The sequence below is a fragment of the Astyanax mexicanus genome, chromosome 13 (assembly GCF_023375975.1).
Source record: "Astyanax mexicanus isolate ESR-SI-001 chromosome 13, AstMex3_surface, whole genome shotgun sequence".
NCBI classification, from domain to species: Eukaryota; Metazoa; Chordata; class Actinopteri; order Characiformes; family Acestrorhamphidae; genus Astyanax; species Astyanax mexicanus.
The window spans coordinates 8,048,119-8,064,292 of record NC_064420.1 but is presented as its reverse complement, the minus strand read 5'-3'; positions in this window follow the sequence as shown (position 1 = coordinate 8,064,292).

Here is a 16,174-nt window from a genome sequence, read left to right as displayed (position 1 = left end):
ACATAGACGATGTAGTGGTGTACAGTGCTACCTGGGAGGAGCATGTACAACATGTTGGCGAGGTCTTACGACGCATTGCAGATGCGGGGCTGACGGCCAACGCAACGAAGTGCACCTTGGCGAAAGACACGGTGGTCTACTTGGGCTATGTCTTGGGAGGAGGTCTCCTCAGGCCCCAGGTTGACAAGGTGGAGGCAGTCAAGGGGTGTCCAGCACCTACAACGAAGAGAAGGGTGATGTCCTTCTTGGGTCTCGTAGGATGGTACCGGCGCTTCATTCCTAACTTCTCCAGCAGAGCGGCTGTATTAACAGAGCTGATCAAAAAAGATAAACCTCAACGTGTGAAATGGACTGAGGCCTGTGAGAACGCTTTCAACGATCTCAAAATGTGTCTGTGTCAAGACCCTGTTCTGCGCAGCCCTGACTTTGATAAGCCCTTTGTGGTCCAGACGGACGCGTCAGGCTGTGGCTTGGGGGCCGTGTTGCTCCAAGGAGAGGGCGAGGACCAGAAGCCAGTTCTTTACATAAGTAGGAAGATGTTCCCCAGGGAGTTGAACTATTCCACTGTTGAAAAGGAGGCCCTGGCTGTTAAATGGGCATTGGACTCATTGAGGTATTACCTCACAAATGCTGACTTTGTGTTGGAAACTGATCATAGGGCGCTGCAATGGATGCAGCGCATGCGCAACAGTAACGCCAGAATTACTCGCTGGTATTTATCCTTCAGCCCTTTAAGTTTCAGGTGCGGTACCGAAAGGGCACCCAGAACATTACTGCTGACTTTCTTTCTCGTCACTCTGACGAGTGACGAGAAATGTGATGTTGTCAATAGGCCTGACACATCACCAGCACTTCTTTATACATCATGTTGATTGTTGTTTGTAACCTGTAAATACTCACCTCATATCTTTCCTCAGTGGTCTTCCAGCTCTCTCAGGGGTGATCGAAGGGCCCTCGATTCACTTATGGGGAGGGGGGGTTTGGACTACGGCTCCGTAAAACCTGTGGGGGAAGAAAAGGGGAAATGTGATTAATAAACTGTTGTAGAGATACTTACCGGTAATATTATTTTGGTTATGTAGTGACGTCTGTAAATAACTGGATCCAGTAATGTATAGATTATTGTTGGTTTGTGTATGTTTGTATATTTTAGACACCCCTATTAATGGTGGCAGCCAATTGCTCAGTGGCAGGGGCTATGGCCTTAAAAGGGGAGGCGTGTCTAAACAAGAGAGGTTTGGTTGGTTTTTTTTTGGTTTGTGTTCCTGGTGGCAGGGGGAAATGGCGCTGATAGAGGGAGATCGGGTTTTTATGCAGCAAGACAGCTGTAGCCCTTTACTGGCTGATGTTTAGTCAGATAGCCCTCATCATTTTTTTTTTTTAACTTATTACATTTCTTTCTTTTTGTACAGTTTTTCTTTGGTTGTTTTGCTGCGTGCTGAAAACGAAAAATAAAAATCACTGGGACTTATCACTTACCTTGGATGTGTTTGTCTCTCTCTGGTTGGAGAAGCCCGCCTTTCAGTCCTTACACTCATCCCCACGTAAACCCAACACCAGCTTCACTCACACTAGGTAAGCTAATGTTAAGTTAACTACTTTATTTCAGAGGGGAATGTTTAGCTAGGTTAGCCAATGTTAAGTTAACTACTTTATTTCAGAGGGGAATGTTTAGATAGGTTAGCTAATGTTAAGTTAACTACTTTATTTCAGAGGGGAATGTTTTAGCTAGGTTAGCTAATGTTAACTACTTTATTTCAGAGGGGAATGTTTTAGCTAAGTTAGCTAATGTTAAGTTAACTACTTTATTTCAGAGGGGAATGTTTAGCTAGGTTAGCTAATGTTAAGTTAACTACTTTATTTCAGAGGGGAATGTTTAGCTAGGTTAGTCTACCATATGTTTCACCCACATTCTACCATATGCTGTACAGAAAGCAATGCAAGCCTGCTAAGCTAACTTGGATAACTTAAATTTGATTTTGATAACAGTTAACTGTTGAAACGGATAACCTTACCTTATCATCTTTAATTCGCTTTATATCTTCTTGAGCAGTGTTGGGCACGTTACTTTGAAAAAGTAATTAGTTATAGTTATCCGTTACTTCTCCAAAAAAGTAACTGAGTTACTAACGGAGTTACTCCACTATAAAAGTAATTAGTTACCAGTAAAAGTAACTATCCCGTTACTTTTTATTATTCGCCCGTCAAAAAAAAAGGAAATCAATTATGCATTTACTATTAGAAAAATAACAAACGAAAATAAACCCAAAATGTTGACAAAAATATAATCTAACGAACTTCAAAAAAATAAAACTAAATTCTCCACACAACCAAAGAAAATTACTAAAACTTGTAATACTGAAAAAAAACGGAAAAACGCGTCTGGGGATGAAATTAAACAAACCAAGCCACCCTCAAAGGAAATATGTATATATAAACTAAACAAAATAATGGACAAAAACAACAATCTAATGACCGTTAAAATGGTATTAATATAACAGCTTCACCAAAAGAGAATAGAGCTTAGATCGGGCCCAAAACGTGCACGTTCTGCCAGAGCCCGACCCAACCCGAACCATGAACTCTCATTATGAGCCCGAGCCCGAACCGATCCGCCCCATAAACTGTCTGTTTTCGGTCTGATTGAATGAGCGAAATATAATCAGAATTATGTTAATTTACACTGTAACATAAAAGCATAGAACTATTATTTAATTTAAATGATTTTTAAGAACAGCTACACACAGTGCTGCAAGTCAAACGCGGAGGCGTTCACGTGCGCCCAGAGCTACGTGATTACATATTTAATTTTTATTATAGTTTAATTTTATTTTGTTTTTATTTTTTCTGTTCAGTAAGTTTTTAGGGTGGGTTTGCTAGTTTTTATTAGTTTTCACACATCTCGTCAGAGAGATCAATCTAATAAACGTGAGAGAGAGAGAAAGAGAGAGACAGAGAGAGAGATTTCTGTTACTCACAAGTAAATGTTCTCACACACTGTATCTGCTGTTTTCCTTTCATCTGCCTGGCGCTCATATTGTAATCCCATACATAGTTCTGCACTTTCTCAGTGTTTTCTGTCGTATTTTGCGGCTAGCGCGAGCGCTTTACACAAGAACTAAGGCCACGGACCACGATTTGCGGCGCGCTCGGCACAACACCGCCCGCTGTACAACTCCGCTGTACAACAGCGCTTATAAATAAATTAAACACGAAAATTTGGGTATTCTATCAGTAATTTCAGTTTGTTTTAGTTAGTTTTATAAACACAAAATAAACAGTTCGAGATAGTTATGTTTTTTCATTTTAATTACCGTTTTTATCAGATTCAGTTAACACAAATGTTTTTTTCACTTTCAGTTTTTGCTATTTCGTTCGCTTTAGTGAACAATAATAATTGGTTACTTAGCAACATTGTGATTATCACACCAGAGCTTTATATAAAATAAAAATAGGAGCCCGATTTCGGGTCGGTCTTCGGGTCAGGTCGGGTTCTGGCAGAGAATCTAAGCTCTAAAACAGAAAGCAGCAGCACCACAAAAACCGGAGCAGCTAAAAAGAGTTTAACGTCCTTAATTCGGAACTTGGCCTGTCCACGGCAATCACTGAATTAATTAGAGCACGCAAATCGTCAAATCGACTTAGTAAGTGGTACTCATGACTTAGTAAGTGGTGCTCGCGACTTAGTAAGTGGTGCTCGCGACTTAGTAAGTGGTGCTCACGACTTAATAAGTGGTGCTCACAACTTAGTATGTGGTGCTCTGCAATCCTTTCATCAAAACCCAGTCATTAAAATTATATTTATTTAGCTGCCATTTGTAATATAAGCTGCTTTTGCAAAGCTCTAACTAGCTAACCTAACGCTAGCTGAGTTACATTAGCTTAAATGACTTGCATTGCTCCGCGTACAATATATGGTAGGCTTGGGTGAAAGTAGCCACTGTGTGTGTGTGTGTGTGTTTGTTTGTCCAAATGCTTTTTCTACAAAATGATACCTCCTGCCTTGTGCTCTTCTAATAAGAGTTAGCTGGCTATTGTTAGATCTGGGCTTAATAGAAATAATAGGTAACCGCTTTGAAATGAAGGCTAACCAACAATTACTTGGCACAAGGTGTACGTGAATGGGTATTTTACAGGCCCCCAGCTTTTCCCTTCCAAAACGTGCCACCAGAAGTATGCTGCAGAGGGATGAGAGGACCATTTGAGTGAAGCTGTCCATTCACTTCCATTCATTTTGGGGTGTCTTTGAACCAATAATAAATGTATTTCCGAGCCGTTTTCGATTATGACACGGCTCATGTTCTTTTTTACCAAGAACGTATCTTCTGTAATTTGATCCATAAGATTAATAATCTCTTCATAGCTTTAGAAAATAACGTTTTATACAACTATGCTAACAATGACGTGAAAAAAACGCGACCCAAAATACCGTGCTGTAATGTTTGAAGAAGTTGCTCCTTGTAATTCAAAAGTACAGAGCCGATTTCAGTCGAACTGGGTCAAAGCTGATCAGGAAGTTTCACGATTGGCCTCACCTGGCTCCGTTGAAATCAGCGGGATGGCTTGGTCCAGTTAAAATATACTGTCAATGGTTTTTTATAGTGTGGGAAATCAATATTCAGGACTTCCGGGTGGTGGCATGTGATCAGGTGGGTGCGTGATGTCAGAGTGTGTGTGTTCTGGGAAGTGTAGTTGGGAGATCAGTACTCTAGATTGATAACTCCTGGGCTCAAAAGCAGCGTTCATAAGGCACCGACATACTGAAGTCCTGGAGAAAGTGAACCCTGGTCCAGAAAAAGTGTGAAAACAACCTAAGCGTGAGAACCGAGCCTGTGTTATAATCTACTCAACTTTGAAAAGCACACAGTGGTCTGTATTTGTGCCAGCCTTTATTAGTAGAATTAGTGTTAATTTCCTCTTATATCCTGTTGTGAAAGACATTTTCTCAGGTTTAAAAAACAACTGAGTGCTGCTTCTGACTGGTTCCTAAGCCCTGCCCCACAAATTGCCTATAGACAGAATGCAATTGTGCATTGTGATTTGCTTTTGAACATTCGTAGCGCCACACAGTGGAATACAATGCAGTTAAGCTGATTGCATTTTAAGTGCAATACAGAAACAAATTCAGCGTTTGGTAATGTAATGTAATAGTGGTTTTGCATTTCTTTTGGGCCACATATTCTGCATGTTAGTGACGAAAAGCAATGAATCTTTTGGATTAAAATTTTTCCATGGTAGTGTTTGCTTTTCATTTAGGCACTAATTCCTCTCCATACACACCACTGTTATTCTGTAAAGTTAATGTTACATATACAGAACTCCCTTAAAGGTCACCTTCCGCGAAAATCCGATTTTTCTTGTTTTTTGTGGAATACAGTAGGTCTCTCCGAGTTGAATGTGTACACCTGCACATTAAACTGTTTTGCAGCCCCCATTGTCTGCAGGAGCTAAGCAAAGAAATCCCCCCTCCCCCCCTCCGAAAAACGGGTGAATTTTGAATTATCTTTCTGCCTACGTAGGCAGAAACTCACAGACCAGCCCACCTTGGCTCGAGAAACTCCCAGAGGCGGAGCTGAAGCGACGCAACATCACCGCTCATCAGTTAGGAGGTGGGAGGCAGTGAGCGGCAGAGCGGTGGAGGGGCGTCGCAGTGCTCCTAGCCAATCAGAGGAGAGATATTTGCATGCTGTTTGCATGTATGAATATTCATGAGCAAAGCTGGAATCCGGTCATTTTGGACACACCCCTAAAACAGTCCATTAAAAAAGAGCTATACAGAGACACCTGAGCACTTTTTTTTTTACAAAAACGGCTCACATGTCATTCATTCATACTAGAGACCACAACTAGACATTTTAAAATGAAAGAAAAAACGACGGAAGGTGAGCTTTAAGATAAGATAAGATTATCTTTTTAGTCCCACAGTGGGAAAACATGTTGACAGCCGCCACAGTACAGAAAGGAAAAGCACACCCCTCACATTTCTGCAGATATTTAAGTATATCTTTTTGTGGGACAACACTGACAAAATGACTATTTGACACAATGATAAGAAGTCTGTGTGCAGTTTATACAACAGTGTAAATTTATTCTTCCCTCAAAATAACTCAATATACAGCCATTAATCTCTAAACCACCAGTATCAAAAATGAGTACACCCCTAAGAGACTAATCAAATCAAATTTATTTGTATAGCACTTTTTACAACTGATGTTGGCACAAAAGCTGCTATACAGTAACATGATTACAGGACAAAGAATCAGGCAAAAACAAACATTAAACATACAAAATACAGAATACAGAACCCCCAGTGAGCGCGGAGGCAAGGAAAAACTCCCTCAGAGCTACAGGAGGAGGAAGAAACCTTGGTAGGACCAAGACTCACATTTAAGGGGGGACCATCCTACCACTGGTTAATTAAAATTTAAAAAGTCTTTTATACATGCACATAGGTTTTATATATTCAGGAGTATAGTAGTGCCACTAATGGCTTGGATGTAATCTGTAGTGGAGAGTGAGATGGATGATGAGCAGCTGATCTGTGGTGGGTGGTGGATGGAGAAGAGCTGACTTAAGAAACTCCATCAGTCTGGCTGGACAGGAGACACAAGAGCCTGAGGGTCCAACATCCATCGGTATCGGGTCAGACAGGTGGGCAGTCAGTAACTCGGAGGAAGGCAGAGAGATGGAATTAGTTTTAACTGGATTTATGTAAAACAGGAAATATAAAATATTATCAGAGTGTGGCAAATGACTCCGGCAGATCTAAATAAAACAGCCTAACTAAAGGGAGAGAGCAAGAAGGTAACAGACACGGAAGCTCCCTGAAACACCGGCATCCACCCACTCCACCGTTCACAAACCTGAGTGACCGTGTGCAGTGGGAGAACAACAGCACCAGCATCTCAGTTTACCACAATTCCCTCTGTCCATGAACCCCTGGACCTGCAGCCTTATCTAAAGGGAAAGAAAAACATAAATTACCAAAAGCTAAACTAAACAAGTAAGTTTTCAGTCTAGACCATAGACTGTATATAAAGATGGACGCCGTGTCGCCGTTCCCATTCATTCAATGAAAATGAAGCCAAAATCTTCCGCCATTTTGGCGATTCAGAGACCAGAGTCTGCGCAGTAGAGTCCAGAGGAGGGAGAAAGGCTGTGGAGAGACCGCCTACTCATTTGAATAACCCCGCCCCTGAGTGCTTCCTCGCGGTCACAGACTGCAGAGCGGAGCGGAGCTGACGGTCTGTTATTGGTCCCGCCCATAAGCAGCCCTTTTACAATAACCACACCTTTTTTGAATAGAGCCGAATAAAGTTTTAAAAACCGAATTCTGTGGGGATATAAAAAATTGACAATATAAGCAGAGGTTACACTAACTGTTGCATTTAAATAATGGAGGTAGAATTACAGTATATTAGAAAAAAACGTGATTGAAAGTTGTCTGTTTTGCCATTGAAACCTATGGGGATGGGTGGAGTTACACAGCTTTCTGCAGCCGAACAGCAGGGGGCGCCCGACCTGTGGTGGCTTCACTTTTAAGAGACGATGCTCTGTCCAGCTATATACAGTCTATGGTCTAGACCTAAAGATTGAGACTGTGTCTGAGTCCCGAACATATTCGGGGAGATTATTCCAGAGTTGAGGCGCTTTATAAGAGAAAGCTCTTCCTCCTGCAGAGCTCCTCTGAATTTTAGGAACGACTAAGAAACCAGCACCCTGAGATCTAAGTAATCGTGGTGGTTCATAATAGGAGATGAGGTCTCGCAAATACTCAGGAGCGAGCCCGTGTAGTCTATGTGGAATTTGACTGGAAGCCAGTGCAGTGCTGATAGGACTGGACTAATATGGTCAAATTTTCTAGTTTTAGTAATGACCTTGGCTGCAGCATTTTGTGCTGCTGAAGTTATTTAAGTTACTGCAGGAACATCCAGACAGTAGCGCATTACAATAATCTAGCCTTGAGGTAATGAAGGCATGGACTAATTTTTCTGTGTCATGCAGGGATAGGGCATTTCTTAGCTTGGCAATGTTACGTAGGTGTAGAAAAGCTGTTCTAGTAACATTAGATATGTGTTTATCGAATGCTAGATCTGAATCTATGATAACTCCACGATTTTTAGCTGCTGAACCAGGTGTGACGGAGAAGTCGGCCAGATTTAGCATTAAGTCTGATAATTTATTTCTAGCAGCTTTGGGGCCTAATAGGAGAACTTCTGTTTTATCACTATTTAATAAGAGGAAGTTGCGCGACATCCACAATTTCACATCTTTTACATAATCCTCGATTTTCTTTATTCTCACTCTGTCATCAGGTTTGGCTGATATGAAGAGCTCCGTGTCATCCGCATAACAATAAAAATTTACGTCATGTTTTCTAATAACTTTGCCCAGTGGGAGCATATAGAATGTAAATAATAACGCTCCTAATATAGAGCCTTGTGGAATTCCATATCTTACCTTAGTATAATTGGAAGACATATCATTTATCCTCACAAACTGATAGCGACCGGTTAAGTATGATTTAAACCATGATAAGGCAGTTCTTGTTACACCGACCATGTTCTCTAGTCTTTCTAAAAGGATAGTATGATCTATTGTATCAAACGCTGTGCTCAGATCGAGAAGTACCAGTAGAGAAACACAGCCTTGGTCGGCAGCTGTAAGTAATCGTTCGTTATTTTAACTAAAGCTGTCTTAATGCTATGATGGGGCCTAAATCCAGATAGAATTTTTTCATAGATCTGGTTTCTTTGCAGGTAAGACCAAAGTTGTTGGGCTACAGCTTTTTCTAAAAATAGGTCTATAGTTAGACAGTACACTAGGATCAAGATTTGGTTTCTTGATCAGAGGTTTAATTACAGCTGTTTTAAAGGCTTTGGGTACATGGCTTATGGTGAGCGATGAGTTTACTATCATTAATAGCGGTTTAATTATATCTGGTAGTACCTGTTTTATTAATTTTGTGGGGACTGCTTCAAGTGTGCAGGTTGTGCTGTTTGAAGAGGAGATAATTTTCTCTAGTTCTAGCTGTGGAAGCGGGTTAAAGACTTCCAACCTAACTTCCGTAACAGGGTTTTGTTCTAGATCAGCCACACCAGATGACAGAGAGGATGTGCTATTTATCTGTTTAATTTTATCCCGAATGTTTTCAATTTTACTATCAAAGAAGTCAATAAAAGCGTTGCTGGAGTGAATGGCTGGAATCTGAGGTTAGTACCTGCCTGGTTTTTAGTTAATTTGGAAATAACACTAAAGAGAGCTCTAGGATTACTTTTATTAATCTCGATCTGTGAGGCCAGATACGCTGAGCGGTGAAAGATTCTGTCAACAACAAATTGTACTTTTATTAAGTTTTCTTAGGTTCTAAACTGTCTCACTGCTTAACCGCCCTATTCCCCTATACACTCCTAACCTTTTGTCCCTCACCCTTATCTCTCACATCTCTCCTTTGTTTAACATAAGTTGATAGAGACACCCCCAACACCCCCACATACTCCTTCATAAACCCTTACCCTTTCTCCCCCTGCTGTGTTCAAAGCAGTTTCTCCTGTATATAAAGTCCAGTTCAGTCTAGTTCAGTCTAGTGAGTCTCACACAGACAGTAACAGACAGACAAGTCACATGGACTAGTCAGGCAGACACAGAGGGAGCAACGACCAACTAAGCTGTGCCCGTGTAGATTTTCTGTCTGCATGAGAATAAACTCAAGTCATCTCTCAAGCTGTCTCCTGATTCTGACTCCTGATTCCTGAAAGCCGAATTTCTAACAGCGGGCTTTATTAAGTTATTTTCTATATTTAACAAGACTGTCTATCCACGCAGAGTGAAAAACTTCCACTTTAGTTGATCAATATTTACGCTCTAAATTTCGAACTAACTGCTTTAAGGTACGAGTTTGATCATTGTACCACGGTGCAAGCTTTTTCTGCCTCTCTATTTTATGTGTAAGGGGTGCTACAACATCTAAAATGGAGCGAAAGGTATTTTCTAACCTTTCGGTTAGTTTGTCTAGTTCTACTGGGTCTAAAGGAGAGTGCATTAGAGTTGATAAATTGGGAAGCTCATCTGTAAATTGTTGGGCTGTAAAAGGCGTTATTGAACAATTCATAGAGTAGCAAGGGGTTGTACGTAAATTATGACCGAGATGTATTTTAAATGAAATAAGGTAATGATCTGAATTTGCAGAGGTTTGGGAACGAATATTCAGGTTATCTATGCTCACACCCAGGGTCAAAACTAAATCCAGAGTATGAACTCTGGACTACACCCCTAAATGTCCAAATTAAGCACTGTCATTTTCTCTCCAAAATGTTTTGTGACTCGTTAGTGTTACTAGGTCTCAGGTGTGCATCCTGCAACTGCTTTTTTAATTACTCCTTCAATAAAAACACCAGCACAAATTAAAACATACCACTGGTGGGGGTGCCCCACCCAACAGGTGTCGGGCCTGTGGTGGACATGACCCAGAGGAGCAGTGGTTGGCGTCGATTATTTTAAATTCTAAAAGGTGGCAACCCGAAACTGAACAGTACAGTAATCTGTATCAAAACCTGATTAGAATATATTTGATGTGCAGAGCAGAATCTTATCAACTGATCTGGTCAAATAAGTCTTGTGCAAATCTTTGTGTGGCTTATCTTTAGAAACGGCCAGGTGATGCAAATATCAAAACTGAAAGGTTGTCACAACAGTCATCAGTCTGGACTCATGTAAACAGCTTTTTAGCACTCTGAACATTATAATAACTGTTGCCCACAATGCAGGAGAACTATATACACTGCTCAAAAAAATAAAGGGAACACTCAAATAACACAATATAACTCCAAGTAAATCAAACTTCTGTGAAATTAAACTGTCCACTTAGGAAGCAACACTGATTGACAATCAATTTCACCTGCTGTTGTGCAAATAGAATAGACAACAGGTGGAAATTATTGGCAATTAGCAAGACACACTCAATAAAGGAGTGGTTCTGCAGGTGGGGACCACAGACCACTTCTCAGAACCTATGCTGTCTGGCTGATGTTTTGGTCAGTTTTGAATGTTGGTGGTGCTTTCACACTCGTGGTAGCATGAGACGGACTCTACAACCCACACAAGTGGCTCAGGTAGTGCAGCTCATCCAGGATGGCACATCAATGCGAGCTGTGGCAAGAAGGTGCTGTGTCTGTCAGCGTAGTGTCCAGAGGCTGGAGGCGCTACCAGGGGACAGGCCAGTACACCAGGAGACGTGGAGGAGGCCGTAGGAGGGCAACAACCCAGCAGCAGGACCGCTACCTCCGCCTTTGTGCAAGAAGGAACAGGAGGAGCACTGCCAGAGCCCTGCAAAATGACCTCCAGCAGGCCACAAATGTGCATGTGTCTGCACAAACGGTTAGAAACCGACTCCATGAGGATGGTATGAGGGCCCGACGTCCACAGATGGGGGTTGTGCTCACAGCCCAACACCGTGCAGGACGCTTGGCATTTGCCAGAGAACACCAGGATTGGCAAATTCGCCACTGGCGCCTTGTGCTCTTCACAGATGAAAGCAGGTTCACACTGAGCACATGACAGACGTTGGCATTTCTTTGGAGGGCCGCACAGCCCTCCATGTGCTCACCAGAGGTAGCCTGACTGCCATTAGGTACCGAGATGAGATCCTCAGACCCCTTGTGAGACCATATGCTGGTGCGGTTGGCCCTGGGTTCCTCCTAATGCAGGACAATGCTAGACCTCATGTGGCTGGAGTGTGTCAGCAGTTCCTGCAAGATGAAGGCATTGAAGCTATGGACTGGCCCGCCCGTTCCCCAGACCTGAATCCGATTGAGCACATCTGGGACATCATGTCTCGCTCCATCCACCAACGTCACGTTGCACCACAGACTGTCCAGGAGTTGGCGGATGCTTTAGTCCAGGTCTGGGAGGAGATCCCTCAGGAGACCATCCGCCACCTCATCAGGAGCATGCCCAGGCGTTGTAGGGAGGTCATACAGGCACGTGTAGGCCACACACAATACTGAGCCTCATTTTGACTTGTTTTAAGGACATTACATTAAAGTTGGATCAGCCTGTAGTGTGTTTTTTCACTTTAATTTTGTGGGTGGCTCCAAATCCAGGCCTCCCTTGGTTAATAAATTTGATTTCCATTGATGATTTTTGTGTGATTTTGTTGTCAGCACATTCAACTTTGTACAGAACAAAGTATTCAATGAGAATATTTCATTCATTCAGATCTAGGATGTGTTATTTGAGTGTTCCCTTTATTTATTTGAGCAGTGTATTTATATATATATACTGTGTAATATAATAAGAAAAGATAAGGCTTTTAGCAGGAAAGATTGAGGTCAAGCTTTGTAGATGAATAAAATAAATTAAGGTGTCATTTTTTATTTTTAGATTGTACTTAATCACAAAATTAACTTGACTTGATCAAAGCCGAGCAGCATCACAGCGCGCTCAGAGGAAAGCACAGGGACTCGGTTCTGATGGATTTGTCTGTTTTGAGTTGTAATAACATCTTTATTGTTTGGTTAAAGGTTGGTCCAGAGGCTTTGTGTGTGATAATAACAAGTGTACAGGAAGAGTGGACTGCAAGGGAGATGAAAATCACTGCATCAGCATCAAAGGTGAGACAGAGAGGAAATGTTCTTTTACTAAAACACTTTTCACTAGCTCACCTGGAGACTGTTTAGTCATAAAACATTTCAAGCTAAATATTACATTTAATTTATGCACACGTGGACAAAATGGTTGGTACCCCTCAGTTAATGAAAGAAAAACCCACAATGGTCACAGAAGTAACTTGAATCTAACAAGATAAAAATGCTATGAAAATGAACAAATGAAAGTCAGACATTGCTTTTCAACTTTGCTGCACCCAGCTTTAGGAAATATGCAAATCTAAGCTTACTGTAAATAAACAGACATGCTTTAATCACCCAAATAAACAGTATGTTCCTCCACTCCCAAAGACCATTATCCCTGAACAATTATTCCAGAACTTAGGCTTATCCCTATACACACTCCCAGTCTGTGCAAAAGCAGAAATAAGGCACTTTTAATAATAGAGAAGCGATTAAAAATATGTACATACTTTTAAAAAAAGGAGTGATTCAAAATAAAAAGCTGACATAAAAAAGGAGAGATATTAATACCTGAGACACATTTATTTTCTTCACTCAAAATAAATCAATAAACAGAACGCAGCAGCACGTCTGGTCTTCAACCAACCAAAACAGGCACATGTCACCCCACTGCTCATTGAGCTCCACTGGCTACCAGTTGATGCTCGCATCAAATTCAAAACTCTTACAATCGCCTACAAGGTGATGACAGAACAGGCTCCTTCCTACCTGCACTGATCACTCATGAAGGCTTACGTTACCTCCCGGCCGCTGCGCTCCTCCAATGAACGTCGCCTTGCTTTGCCAAACACTCACACAATTGCAATCCAGACTGTTCTCATACAGAGTTGCCCAATGGTGGAACAAACTACCCTCCACTACCAGATCAGGAGAATCTCTCGCTATCTTTAAGAGACTCCTGAAGACAGAGCTCTTCAAAGAGCACTTACTCTCCTAACACCTCTAATACACTAACTACTTCTAACCCCATTTCCTTCTTCCCTCCTTCACTTCTCTATCCTTTTATTTCCCTTCGACCTCCTTTAAGCTAAATGGTTTATCTTAATTCCTATTACTTTTGTACTTGACTTTTGTAAGTCGCTTTGGACAAAAGCGTCTGCCAAATGTAATGTAATGTAATGTAAACAGTCATTAATGTCTAAACAACCAGCAACCAAAATGAGTACTACACCCCTAAAAGACAACACCCCTAAATGTCTAAATTGAGCACTGCTTGTCATTTTCCCTCCGAAATGTCATGTGATTTATTAGTGTTACTAGGTCTCAGGTGTGCATAGGGAGCAGGTGTGTTTAATTTTGTAGTACAGCTCTCACACTCTCTCATAATAGTCACTCAAAGTTCCAACATGGCACCTCATGGCAAAGAACTCACTGGGGATCTTAAAAGATGAATTATTGTGCTACATGAAGATGGCCAAGGCTACAGGAATATTGCACTTCTTAAGTCTGTACACAAGAAAGCCTGCAAACAGTTAGCTAAAGATATGTTAATTAAGTACATGGATTACTGGAAACCATGTCCTATGGTCTGGTAAGACCAAGATGAATTCGTTTGGTTCAGATGATCTCAAGCATGTGTGACGACAGTCAGGTGAGGAGTGCAAAGATGTGTGTCTTGCCTACAGTCAAGCATGGTGGTGGGAGTGCAATGGTCTGGGGCTGCTTGAGTGCAGCAGGTGTTGGGGAGTTACATCTCATTGAGGGAAACATGAACTCCAATATGTTCTGTGAAATACTGAAGCAGAACATGATCCCCTTCCTCCAGAAACTGGGTCACAAGACACTGTTCCAGCAGGATAATGACCCCATACATACCTCTAAGACGACCACTGCTTTATTGAAAAGGCTAAGGGTACAGTTGATGGACTGGCCAAGCATGTCTCCAGACCTAAACCCAAAAGAACATCTTTGGGGCATGCTCAAGCTGAAGGTGGAGGAGCACAAAGTCTCAAATATCCGCCAGATTCACTGACGTGATGTCGTCAGTGCATCCTGAAAGCATCTCTACAGAACAGTGTGTGAATGTGTGTTTTGACCTCTCTAATAAAATATAGCGAGGTTTGCTGGGTTAGTGCTGGAGATATAACTAGCTTCTTTTAAAAACTGTAGCTGTAATAATCTACAGCTCTGTTCAATCTATTTAGCCAAATTTTAAAATACAGATTATGAAATTGTGTTGTTGTGTTATTTGTGTTACATTAGGATATTTACCTTAAAATATTTATAGTCATGTACCCACAATAATATTATAATACTAAAAACATTTTAATGAGCTGCTCAATCAATTTATCTGTTTCAAATTTGAACATGGTATCAATATTCAGAAATGGGTCTTACCTCTTATGGGTTAAATAAATAAATTAAATAAAAGGTAAATAAAGATGTTTGAATAAGTTAAATCTGTTTTTGTTAAATTACACATTCAAACATTAATTTGAAGTGTAAGTGTAGGATTAATCATAAAAGTATTTACATTTACACCCTTTACATTTTAGTTGAGTAAATTGACTGCAGATTGAGTCGGCTATATTCTTAAAATAATTAGTCCACTCAAATTAGACTAAAACTAAAAACATTCCAGATAACTAAATTATGACTAAATTCTAAATTCTCTAGTTCTAGCTGTGGAAGCGGGTTAAAGACTTCCAACCTAACTTCCGTAACAGGGTTTTGTTCTAGATCAGCCACACCAGATGACAGAGAGGATGTGCTATTTATCTGTTTAATTTTATCCCGAATGTTTTCAATTTTACTATCAAAGAAGTCAATAAAAGCGTTGCTGGAGTGAATGGCTGGAATCTGAGGTTAGTACCTGCCTGGTTTTTAGCTAATTTGGAAATAACACTAAAGAGAGCTCTAGGATTACTTTTATTAATCTCGATCTGTGAGGCCAGATACGCTGAGCGGTGAAAGATTCTGTCAACAACAAATTGTACTTTTATTAAGTTTTCTTAGGTTCTAAACTGTCTCACTGCTTAACTGCCCTATTCCCCTATACACTCCTAACCTTTTGTCCCTCACCCTTATCTCTCACATCTCTCCTTTGTTTAACATAAGTTGATAGAGACACCCCCAACACCCCCAACACCCCCACATACTCCTTCATAAACCCTTACCCTTTCTCCCCCTGCTGTGTTCAAAGCAGTTTCTTCTGTATATAAAGTCCAGTTCAGTCTAGTTCAGTCTAGAGAGTCTCACACAGACAGTAACAGACAGACAAGTCACATGGACTAGTCAGGCAGACACAGAGGGAGCAACGACCAACTAAGCTGTGCCCGTGTAGATTTTCTGTCTGCATGAGAATAAACTCAAGTCATCTCTCAAGCTGTCTCCTGATTCTGACTCCTGATTCCTGAAAGCCGAATTTCTAACAGCGGGCTTTATTAAGTTATTTTCTATATTTAACAAGACTGTCTATCCACGCAGAGTGAAAAACTTCCACTTTAGTTGATCAATATTTACGCTCTAAATTTCGAACTAACTGCTTTAAGGTACGAGTTTGATCATTGTACCACGGTGCAAGCTTTTTCTGCCTCTCTATTTTA